Source organism: Rhinopithecus bieti, unplaced genomic scaffold (assembly GCF_001698545.2).
Source record: "Rhinopithecus bieti isolate Rb0 unplaced genomic scaffold, ASM169854v2 scaffold_6776, whole genome shotgun sequence".
NCBI lineage: Eukaryota > Metazoa > Chordata > Mammalia > Primates > Cercopithecidae > Rhinopithecus > Rhinopithecus bieti.
The window spans coordinates 486422-496323 of NW_016805299.1; positions in this window are offsets into that span (position 1 = coordinate 486422).

Consider the following 9902-nt stretch of genomic DNA (forward strand, 5'->3'; position numbering starts at 1 on the left):
CTCGTCTTTTCTATATTCTTAAAATGGCAACTTAGAGCATGGATTTTAAATTATTCTTATCTTTTAATATAAACATTTAAAGTTTAAAAATTTCCTATACAAATAACTTTAGCTACATTCCACAAATTTTTGTTTTTGTTTTTTTCATTATAATTGAATGCTCATATGCTTACTCCATTCATGTCTGTGGTCAACCATCACTTTCTTAGAGTCTTTCCCTTATCAATTCATATAGAATAGCCCCTTTACCCTTACCAGCCTTACTTACTTTACTCTGTCTTATTTTTTACTCTGCCTTATTTTTTATAATACCTAATATTTATTTATTATAATCAATATCGAATATTTATTTGTATAACAACTTTGCCTTTTTAATAACACTTTATATTATATTACTATAATGTATTTATATATCACATTGTACATATATAATATATATATGAGATTATGGCATGTTATAATTTATTTGTTCATCTTTTTATTAGCTGTCTTCTCCACTAAGCTCTTTGAAGGCAGGAACTATTTATTTTGTTTGGTGATGTAACTCAGCACTTTAGAAGAGCCCCATAAATATTTGTTGAATGAAGAAATAGAAAAATTATTTGACAGCTTGTGCAAATAACCCCTTCTCAGAAGCCTTATCTGGCAGTTAGTTTTCTTTAATTCTCAGAGAAGTTTACCTCGTTTATACCGTTTTTGTACTTGCTTATACTTTATCACTGATTACAACTGTGTCATTATTGTCTGTTTCTGTCTCCCCCACTGACCACCTGCCCAAGGACAAGGACTACGTCTTTATTCACCAGTGCTCAATACAGAGCCTGGCACAGAAGAGACTAGCAAATGTGTGACAAATGAATAAATGAAGTATCATCAATCACTCCTGCCTTGCAAATCATCTGTGAACTAGACTTGGCTGTTAGACCAGAAGGCCTCCCCGTAAATCTGGAAGACGTGAACTGGCAAAAGCTTTTAAGTTTATAAGATGGTGTTGTTTGTCTGTGATTTGGGCAAGGAAACAAGTCTGCACCATGTTTTTCAGTTTAGAAAACGCTTTCCTACACATTATCACATTGGACCTCCACAACATACATGGGAAGAAGGCATTATTATTCTCATTTTTCAGATGAGGAAGCACAAGCTTAGAAAGTTGAAACCATGTAGCCAGGAACTGGAGAATTTGAGACTGGATCCAAGGTTTCTGAAATCTCCAGTCTTTTCCCAGCACTATAGAAGGAAGCATGTGTGTGACCTGGGGGCAAGATGAGTTCCAAGGCCTCATGGTCAGGTGTTGGAAGGTTTGGCATCCAGTAAGCTGATGGGTCCATCATGGGTGAAGGTGCTTGAGTAGGCTGAAGTACACATTGAACTTGGGCTTCGTTGCTTTGATCCATAGACACAGCCTTATGTAAGGAAAAGAGCTCTTGGATTTTATTTATTTATTTATTTATTTATTTATTTATTTATTTATTTATTTTTGAGACAAGGTCTGGCTCTGTCATTCAGGCTGGAGTGCAGTGGTATGATCTCAGCTGCTGCAACCTCCGCCTCCTGGGTTCAGGCCATCCTCCCATCCCAGCCTCCCGAGTAGCTGGGATTACAGGCATGTACTGCCTCTTGGGTTTTAAACCTGACCTCTCTCTATTATTAGTGAAGAACCTTGGACAAAGGACTTCTCTCTGAGCCTTGGTTTTCACATCTCTAGAATGGAGCTTAAATATCCACCACCTAGAGTTGCTGTGAGAGTGACAGGAGAGATTCGTGTAAGTGGATTTTGTAGGGACTCTTATAAAGCAGCTCCTCTGCCTTAGATAACTTTCGTTGGTCCCTAAAATGCCCTTGTATTCATAGTATTCTCCCTGGCTGTTTATCTCTCATTGATATTGGACAACAGAACAAGGGAAGGGTGGCACAGCTTGAGACTATAAACTGTCATTGTTCCATCATATCTGAGCTCCCAGCAGTTAAGCAATGGCTCTGGCCCCATTGTCTGGGGATGAGGTCAGCGGGTAACAAACCGTAGCACTTATTGAGCACCTGATCATAATGACAGCTATCATTTACTGACTGACTGCTATTTATTATTTATTCTGTTCAGAGAAAAGATCTGAGCCCAAATTCCCTGGCTGTGTCCTAAAGGTCCTTCCTCCAGATCATCCCAGTTGTCTTTCCTCTCATCTTTAGGCAGCTAGATCCTGCTCCCTGTACTTTGTCTCTATCTGTGGTCCTATTTCAACTCAAACCCTCCTCTGGGTCCCTTGCTCTAATGTCAGTAGCAGCATAGATTGAATATGGCATGATTTGATTCCAACTAATCTTACCATCTGCATTTCCTGCCACTTCGAGTCTACAGCCTACACATTGGTCTCTTACTGCCTTTCCTGGAACTTGGCCAACACCGTCCTTTCTCTAGGCTTCTGCCTATGCTGTTCCCTTGCCTGGAACATCCTTCACCAAATCTCTACTGGCTCTTCATGACAGGTCTCTGCCCAGCTTGATGATTTTGCCAAGACCACTTAAATCTGTCAAAACCTGACCTATTTTGCTTAGATGGACCACGAGGCTCTGGTCCTGTAAACTCCAGTGCATCTAGGATAAGGATGCCAAATTTAGCAATAATAATAATAATAATAATAATAATAATAATACAAATAAAATAAATACAGGGCTTCTAATCAAATTTGAATTTCAGATAAATAACAAATAATTTCAATATAAGCATGTCTGTACAATATTTGGGACATACTTATGCTGAAAATGATTTGTAATTTATCTAAAATTCAAATTTAACTAGGCATCCTGTGTTTTATGTGGCAACCCTAATCCATGGGTGTGTAAGTGTATCATAGCTCTGCAGCCTTCTGAGAGGGGTGATGCTTTTGTTATGACTTAGACTGGGAGAGGGCGTCGGGGGCCTGAAAATGGAGTTGGCCTGAGAGCCTGTCTAGTCTAGGGCTCCCATTTCACAGACCAGAGAATGAAAGAATGTGCCCAAGTTCACACAGCAGGGGGGGGCAGCAAAGGGGAGGCTGAAACTCAGGGCCCCCGATTCCCAGGCAAGTCTCCCTCCTGTGCCAGCAACTCTGTGCTCTGGGCTGATGGAACATCTCAGGTTCCCATTCCCCTGCCACTGACCTGCCCTTCGCTGGCTTCAGAGGGGGGTCTGATGATGAAATGTGATCCTGCCATAAAATCTATACCAAACCAACTCTTCTCACAGCCCACCCGCCCGCCTCAAAGGGGGGCGCCTAATCCCCATTTATGGAGCCAAGCAGCTGGGCCCGGCCTGAGTCTTTGAACGTGAGCTTGGGGTACCCTGGGTCAGCCCAGTCTTGGCCAGAGGAACCTGAGAGTGAGGGTATTTAGGGAAGCTGAGCAAGCTGAGGGGCCAGCCGGTCCCAGGCCACCCAGCCCAAAGAGCACCAGTCAGGGTGAGAGCATAAATCAGAGTGGCTGAAGGCGGAGGGTCCCCGTGGATACATCTTTCAGGGTGTGTTCTCGAAGACTAGACTTTATTCCAGCAGCCGAGGAGAGATACTGGAGGTTTAAAACAGGGCAACACAGTCCTACTAGAAAGATGGATTGGAGACCCCTTAGTGAGATAACTCTGGAAGTAATTTGGGCAGAATGATTACAGTTCTGACTCTGAGAGTGGTGGTGGGATGGAGAGAAGTGGAGAGAGAGCAGAGAGGTGTCAGGAGGTAGTGTCTGGGCAGCTCAGGCTCTAAGGAGTCAGAGGGATGCCCACTATCTGGTTGGGGTGGTGTGGTGGGCAGAGGTGCTGCTACAGACAAGGAATATTAGGGAAGGTGCAGGAAGACGCTGGCTGTCCTTTGGGATGCTGAGAGGGAGGAGCCTGTGGGGCAGTCAGCAGGGATGCAGAGGAAGGTGAGAGCCTGGGGTCAAGGTAGAGAGTTGGGATGGAGATGCCAAATTGGGCATTATCAGCCTATGGCTCTTGAGACCACGATTACTTACTGAGGGGAAAAGAGAAGAGAAGAGGGTCGAGGAGTGAGCCCTGGGGAACACCAACACTAAGAGCTAGGCAGAAACGGGAGGGCCCACAGAGGAGATGAAGACGGCAGGCCATAGAGGAAGGAGGAAAACCAGGAGAAGATGAGGTGTGAGAGTTAAGGAACAGCGAGGGCTCTGAGAGCCCCGCAAGCCAAGCCAGGGAAGCTCTCGCTGGGTTTAGCAGCAGGTAGGTGGCAGCCTCGCCACAGCGGGGTAGCGGGTCTCAGGGAGTGTACTGATGTGCAGACGAATGGGAGGTGAAGATGTATAGATACTCAGTGTAGATAACTTTTTTCTTTTCTTTTTTTTTTTGAGACAGAGTCTCACTCTTGTTGCCCAGGCAGCAGTCCAATGGCACAATCTCGGCTCACTGCAACCTCTGCTTCCCAGGTTCAAGCAATTCTTCTGTCTCAGCCTCTCAAGTAGCTGGGATTACAGGCATGCACCACCACGCCTGGCTAATTTTGTATTTTTAGTAGAGATGGGGTTTCACCATATTGGTCAGGTTGGTCTCAAACTCCTGACCTCAGGTGATCCACCCGCCTTGGCCTCCCAAAGTTCTGGGATTACAAGAGTGAGCCACCATGCCCAGCCTGAGTGTAGACGACTCTTTAAAGAAGACTGGCTGGGAGGAGATTTGGGGGATGCAGTAGCTGAAAGAGAACTGGGCTTGAGGAAGGGGTTGAGATTCTTAAGGAGGTTACCCACAGATGGGAAGGAGGCAGTAGAAAAAGGGAGGTAGAAGAACATCTTTCACACTTTCTTGACACAACCTATGGTTAGATGGACATGTTCTTCCAGACCTGAGCCACTTACACACATTGACACACCTGAAACAAAAGTTTTATGACACACACTCATCTCTACTGTATGTGATGTGCTCTGATGTTTTCTTTCCTATTTTACTTTAAAAAAAGGTTTTTTAAGAGATAGGATCTTGCTCTGTTGCCCAGGCTGGAGTGCAGTGGCATGATCATAGCTCACTGCAGCCTCGAACTCCTGGGCTCAAATGTTCCTCTTGCCTCAGTTTCCCAAGTAGCTGGGACTACAGGTGCATGTCACTACCCCTGGCTAATTTTAAAATTTCTTTTGGAGAGACAGGATCTTGCTATGTTGCCCAGTCAGGTCTCAAGCTCTTGGGCTCAAGTGATCCTCCTGCCTCAGGCTCCCAAAGTGCTGGAATTACAGACATGAGCCATCATGCCCCGCCTTATTTTATTGTTAAATACTGCTGGTCACAATACCCTGAACTGAATTTGTGAATCTAAAATGGTTAAAAATGGGCAGTTTGAGAAATTCTGAGGTAGAAGATATGGACAAAGAGAGGTGAGTCAATAGGGTGAATTCTGGGTGGATCCAGAGGGGAAGGGCTGGCTTCTTATGGGAGGAGAGATGAATTCATTACAGTAAAAGGGAAGGAGATGAGGTTTGGAGGAAGCACAGGTAAAAGTGTAGGTTTGTGGCTGAAAGTTGATGGCTTTTGTTTTCTCCAAGAAGGTCACCTGTTGAAAGGGCAGGGGAAGGAAGGGAAAGGTTGGAGGATCTGAAGAGAGAGAGAGGACGATTTGAACAGCCATTGTGGGAAGCATAAAGAGCAGGGAAACAGTTGCATTTCCTGGCAGTTTTGAGGCTCGATGGAGGTGGGAAGCCATGAATTTAAAGTGGTATGCATTTACCTGGGATATTAGTGAAGCCTAAAGAAGAGGGTCCCTTCTTTTTTGGTGGGGACAGTTAACGTCTGGCACAAAACAAGGGCACAGGGATTATATAAGTGAATGAATGAACAAATAGCTCAATGAACAAATTTATCAATTCAACCAGTATTTATTGAGCACCTACTATATGCCAGGTTCTGTTTTAGGAGGGGAATACAGGGGTGGCAATGGCAAAATTCTTGCCCCTTTGGAGGCAACATGAGCAATGGAGCTTTTGAACTTCATGAAGCTTTTCTGAGGATTATTTTTGGTTTGTTCTTATTTTTAAATGTAGCTAACCCAGTCTAATAGAACATTTGGAAGGATGATCATCATCTCGCCACATCTCTGTTTGTGTTCTATTTCAGCCTAAGATGAAGGGAGCATCATCTTCGTTTTCACCAGCTCAGAGGGCAAAGCATCTTGTCCTGGGTCACACAGCACATCTGCAGAGAAACTGGTAGGGGTTGGGACAGCAGTTTCCCACTTTCAGTGCTGAGCTATTCCTGCTCACCATGTAACCAGTGTCTCCACAGATTCTGACTGTGGTAGGATAATGGGGTGGGAGGTATGGGTGCCTGGATTTCAGCTTTCTGGAGGGAAATCTTGACATGCTTTTATTTTCTTGTTTCTCTGGAGTGGAGCAAATAAAAGACAGTCAGGGGCTCCCTCAGGCCTATGGGTACTGGTTCCAGGCATAGCCTGTCAGTGGGAATATCTGGCCTCAATGAAAGGTAAGGGTGCATGCAGGACCTAGCTGCCCACTCTTACAGCACAGATACCAGAGAAGGTGTGGTGAGTGAGGAGTCAGCATTTGTTAAATTGTGTGTGAGCACAAGTGCATAACACAGACACACATCAATAGTGCAGATGCTTGTGCAAACACAAATGTACAAGTCCTTATTCGGATTCACAAGTATGGGTCACATATACAGGCACACACACACACAAATACACTCATGTTCATGCATAAATACTTACCCAGGCGCACACACACACACACACAAATACACTCATGTTCGTGCATAAATATCCAGGCACATGTGCACACGTCCAAACAAACATACACATTTTAAACATGCATAGGTGTAGGTGCATGTCTTTGGCCATATTCAAATGCGCATACATTAAGTGTATACTCACATACAACAAAGAATCCATCTAAAAGTGCTCATTGAGAGGTGCACACCGTGTATGCACTCACATTTCCCCAGCCTCATTTCTGTCTCAGTGCCTTTGCCCATGATCATGTCCTCTTTTGCTTTAGGGCCTTTGTATAGGCTGTTCTGCTTTTGAAGTATCTTCCCCTGCTGCCTCATCTTTTAGTCAGTGTATCTAGCCTTTCCTCTGGAACCCTTCCCTGGAGCACCCACTAGAACCCTCTACTTCCCCTTTCATAACACTCAGTCTCTATTGTTGTACTTAACTGTTTCTCCCTAGACTGTCAGCTGTCTGTGGGTCCACAGAAAAGAACCTTAATAAATAAGTATAGGTTGACTGAGCGAATGACTACCATGTATGGAGTACTTACTGTGTGCCGGGATCTGAAGTAGGTGGGCACAGCTGTTTTCTTTCTCTTGTTGTCCCCTAAATTTTATGGAGGAGGAAACGGAAATATCGTCAGTACCAGAGCTGGGATTTGAACCCAGGGTGGACTCTTTCTACTTTCAAATATTTCTCTGATTTCTCTCTTGTCTTGGAGTCTACTGCAAGTCGAGTTCATCCGCCTCTTCAGAGCATCTTTGCTCTGTCCCCCACCCGGGCCCCTCCTGCTCAGCGGGGCTGGGGGAGCTGGGGACCTCGAGTGTCAGCTCGGCTGTGGCATCAGGCCGGGGCTGAGCTGGGCCTTCCCCGGCGGGGGCAGAAAGGGACTCCTGGGAACAAGTTTGTAAGGGATGTGGCCGGGCGGGGTTGTTCAGAGAACTCTGAAGGGGACCGTCGCCAGGAGAAAGCTCTCTCTGAGTTGAGCGGAAGCGCCGCGGGCGTCCTGCGCCTGGCCGGTTCCGGCGCTCTTATCTGGCGGGAAAGCCAGCCCCTCTACCGTGTACCCCGTGCGCCCGCGGTCCTCTGAGGACGCCCGCCCCGTGCCAGCCGGTCCTGGCCTCCACACGGCCCCAGAGACAGGGCGGGCAGGTGGCACCTCCGGGCCCCGCGGGGCGCCAGCCGCGGCGTGCGTGGGGCGTGGAGCGGGCGGCGGACAGAGCGCGGCAGGGACAGCACGCGGGCCGCGGGGGCGGGGGCGGGCCGCGGGGTGGCGAAATGGCTTTTCCAGATTAGGGGCCCAGCCCGCACTGTTGACACAGTCATAAGTTTTAATGAGAAATTTTGAGTATTTGTGTGGGAGACGCAGCCTCTGTGTGCACAGATGCTGCGGGCCGGCGGCGCGGGGGGCCGGCCCTCCCTGGGGCCGCCGCGGCCGCAGGCCCGGCACGGATTCCTTTCAGGCAGAGGGGAAACATTTAAACTCGCTCACCTTTGAACTGCCAGGGACGCTGTTTACCTTGGCTGCCCGAGTGGCAGTTTTACAGATATTAAATACCGACCCGAGGCTGAGCCGGGGCTCCTTCACTCCCCGCCCCCGCCCGGGGGCTGCGCTGGGCACACCGAGGCCCGGGATGCCCGTTCTACCGGGGGTCATCTCAGTGGGGGTCCCGAGCCCCTCTCTGCAGATGGCTTTCTGGAATCTGTACTGGGGAGATGCCCTGGGGCTCTCCGTTCTCGTCCACTCCTCAGCCCATTCATCTCCTAATTCGATTTTCTGTGTCAGGGCGGAGCAGTGTGGATGGAGGCCGAGAGCTGTCTGGGCCCTGCGCACACATTTTTTTGGCATTTCTGCATCTAGAAAGGGGATGTTATAAGCGAGGCACCTCCTAAGTAGGGGCTCCGGTGGCCTGGCTCTGTCTTTTCAAGGGACAGAGGAGACCTCTCTCTCCGAAGACGTCTATGGGACAGGGGAGGGCTCTGCCTGAGCCGCAGGCTTCAGCGGGCAGGCAGAGGGCTCCCTGCAGAGGCACAAGCCATGTTGATTTTACGGAGCAGGCTGCTATGCACATTTCACTCCTGATTTATTGGTTTTTAACTAGATCCTTATGCTGGGCTAAAAAAGCCATCTTGCACTTTGCAAGGCTCTGCTGACTGCTGCCGAAAATGACACACGGGGGCTCCTTCTGCCCTCCCCGCCCTTCCACCTCACCCCACCCAAAGGGCCATGGCGGAGGTGTGGGTAGGGAGCGCTGTTCTGAGGAGGAAGCCTCAGCCTGCAGCCTCCCTGCCCGCTGACCACCTGTGGTGTGTGCTGGGGTGAGTGTGTTTGTGTGTGTAAGAATTTATGGACCTGAAGGGAGGGGCTGGGAGAGGGGCAGGGCCTCTATTGAGCCTGGGCACATACTGCCATCCTTTTCTCCTTCAGGTCCCACAGAGCACTTGTCATGTATTTTAATGAACTTTGGGGTCAGACAAATCTAGATTGACCCCCTGGTCACTATCCTACTGTGTAATTCAGGAAAGTTAGGTAACTTCTCTGATCCCTGAATTGTCATCTTTGGAATGGGCATAATTCTTATATATGATGTGGGGATCACGTGAAATAGTGTATGAGTGTCATACACTAACCCAGTGCCCAGCATACAGAAGGGGCTTACTGATGAGATTTGCTCCCAATTTCTTCCGCCCACCCTGGCTGGTCACTCCTGGGAAAGGAGAAACCCCTGAACACAGGCGGTGGCTGACTTCACACTGCCTCCTGGTTCCACATACAGTGCTTCATAATTCAGATAGAAAATTATATGTTAATATATACCATAAACTAATAAGTTATAAAGCACTTTTAACCCATTAGCTCATCAAATCCTCACAAAAGTTCTATGAAAGAAGAGACAGGGTAAAAAGAAGTAGCAAGATCATTTTACCCAGAGAGATAAAGGGATGTTATCACAGAACTGTGATGGAAGCCAGGCCCGACAATTTCTAGTTTAGAGAATTTTTCTTGATGTCACAAATGCCTCTCATATTATTCAACATTGTTCCCTTTCTCAGGGAGGATGGTTTCATGAAGAGGAGGATCTTATGTAGAGTGATTAGGTACACAAATGGTGTACTTTCAGGCGTGGGAGCAAAGCAGAGCTATTTTAGGGGACGGGGTACCAGGTGGACACCCACCTGTAGAAGAGGTTTCTTTGGCCAGCCCTGGAAGAA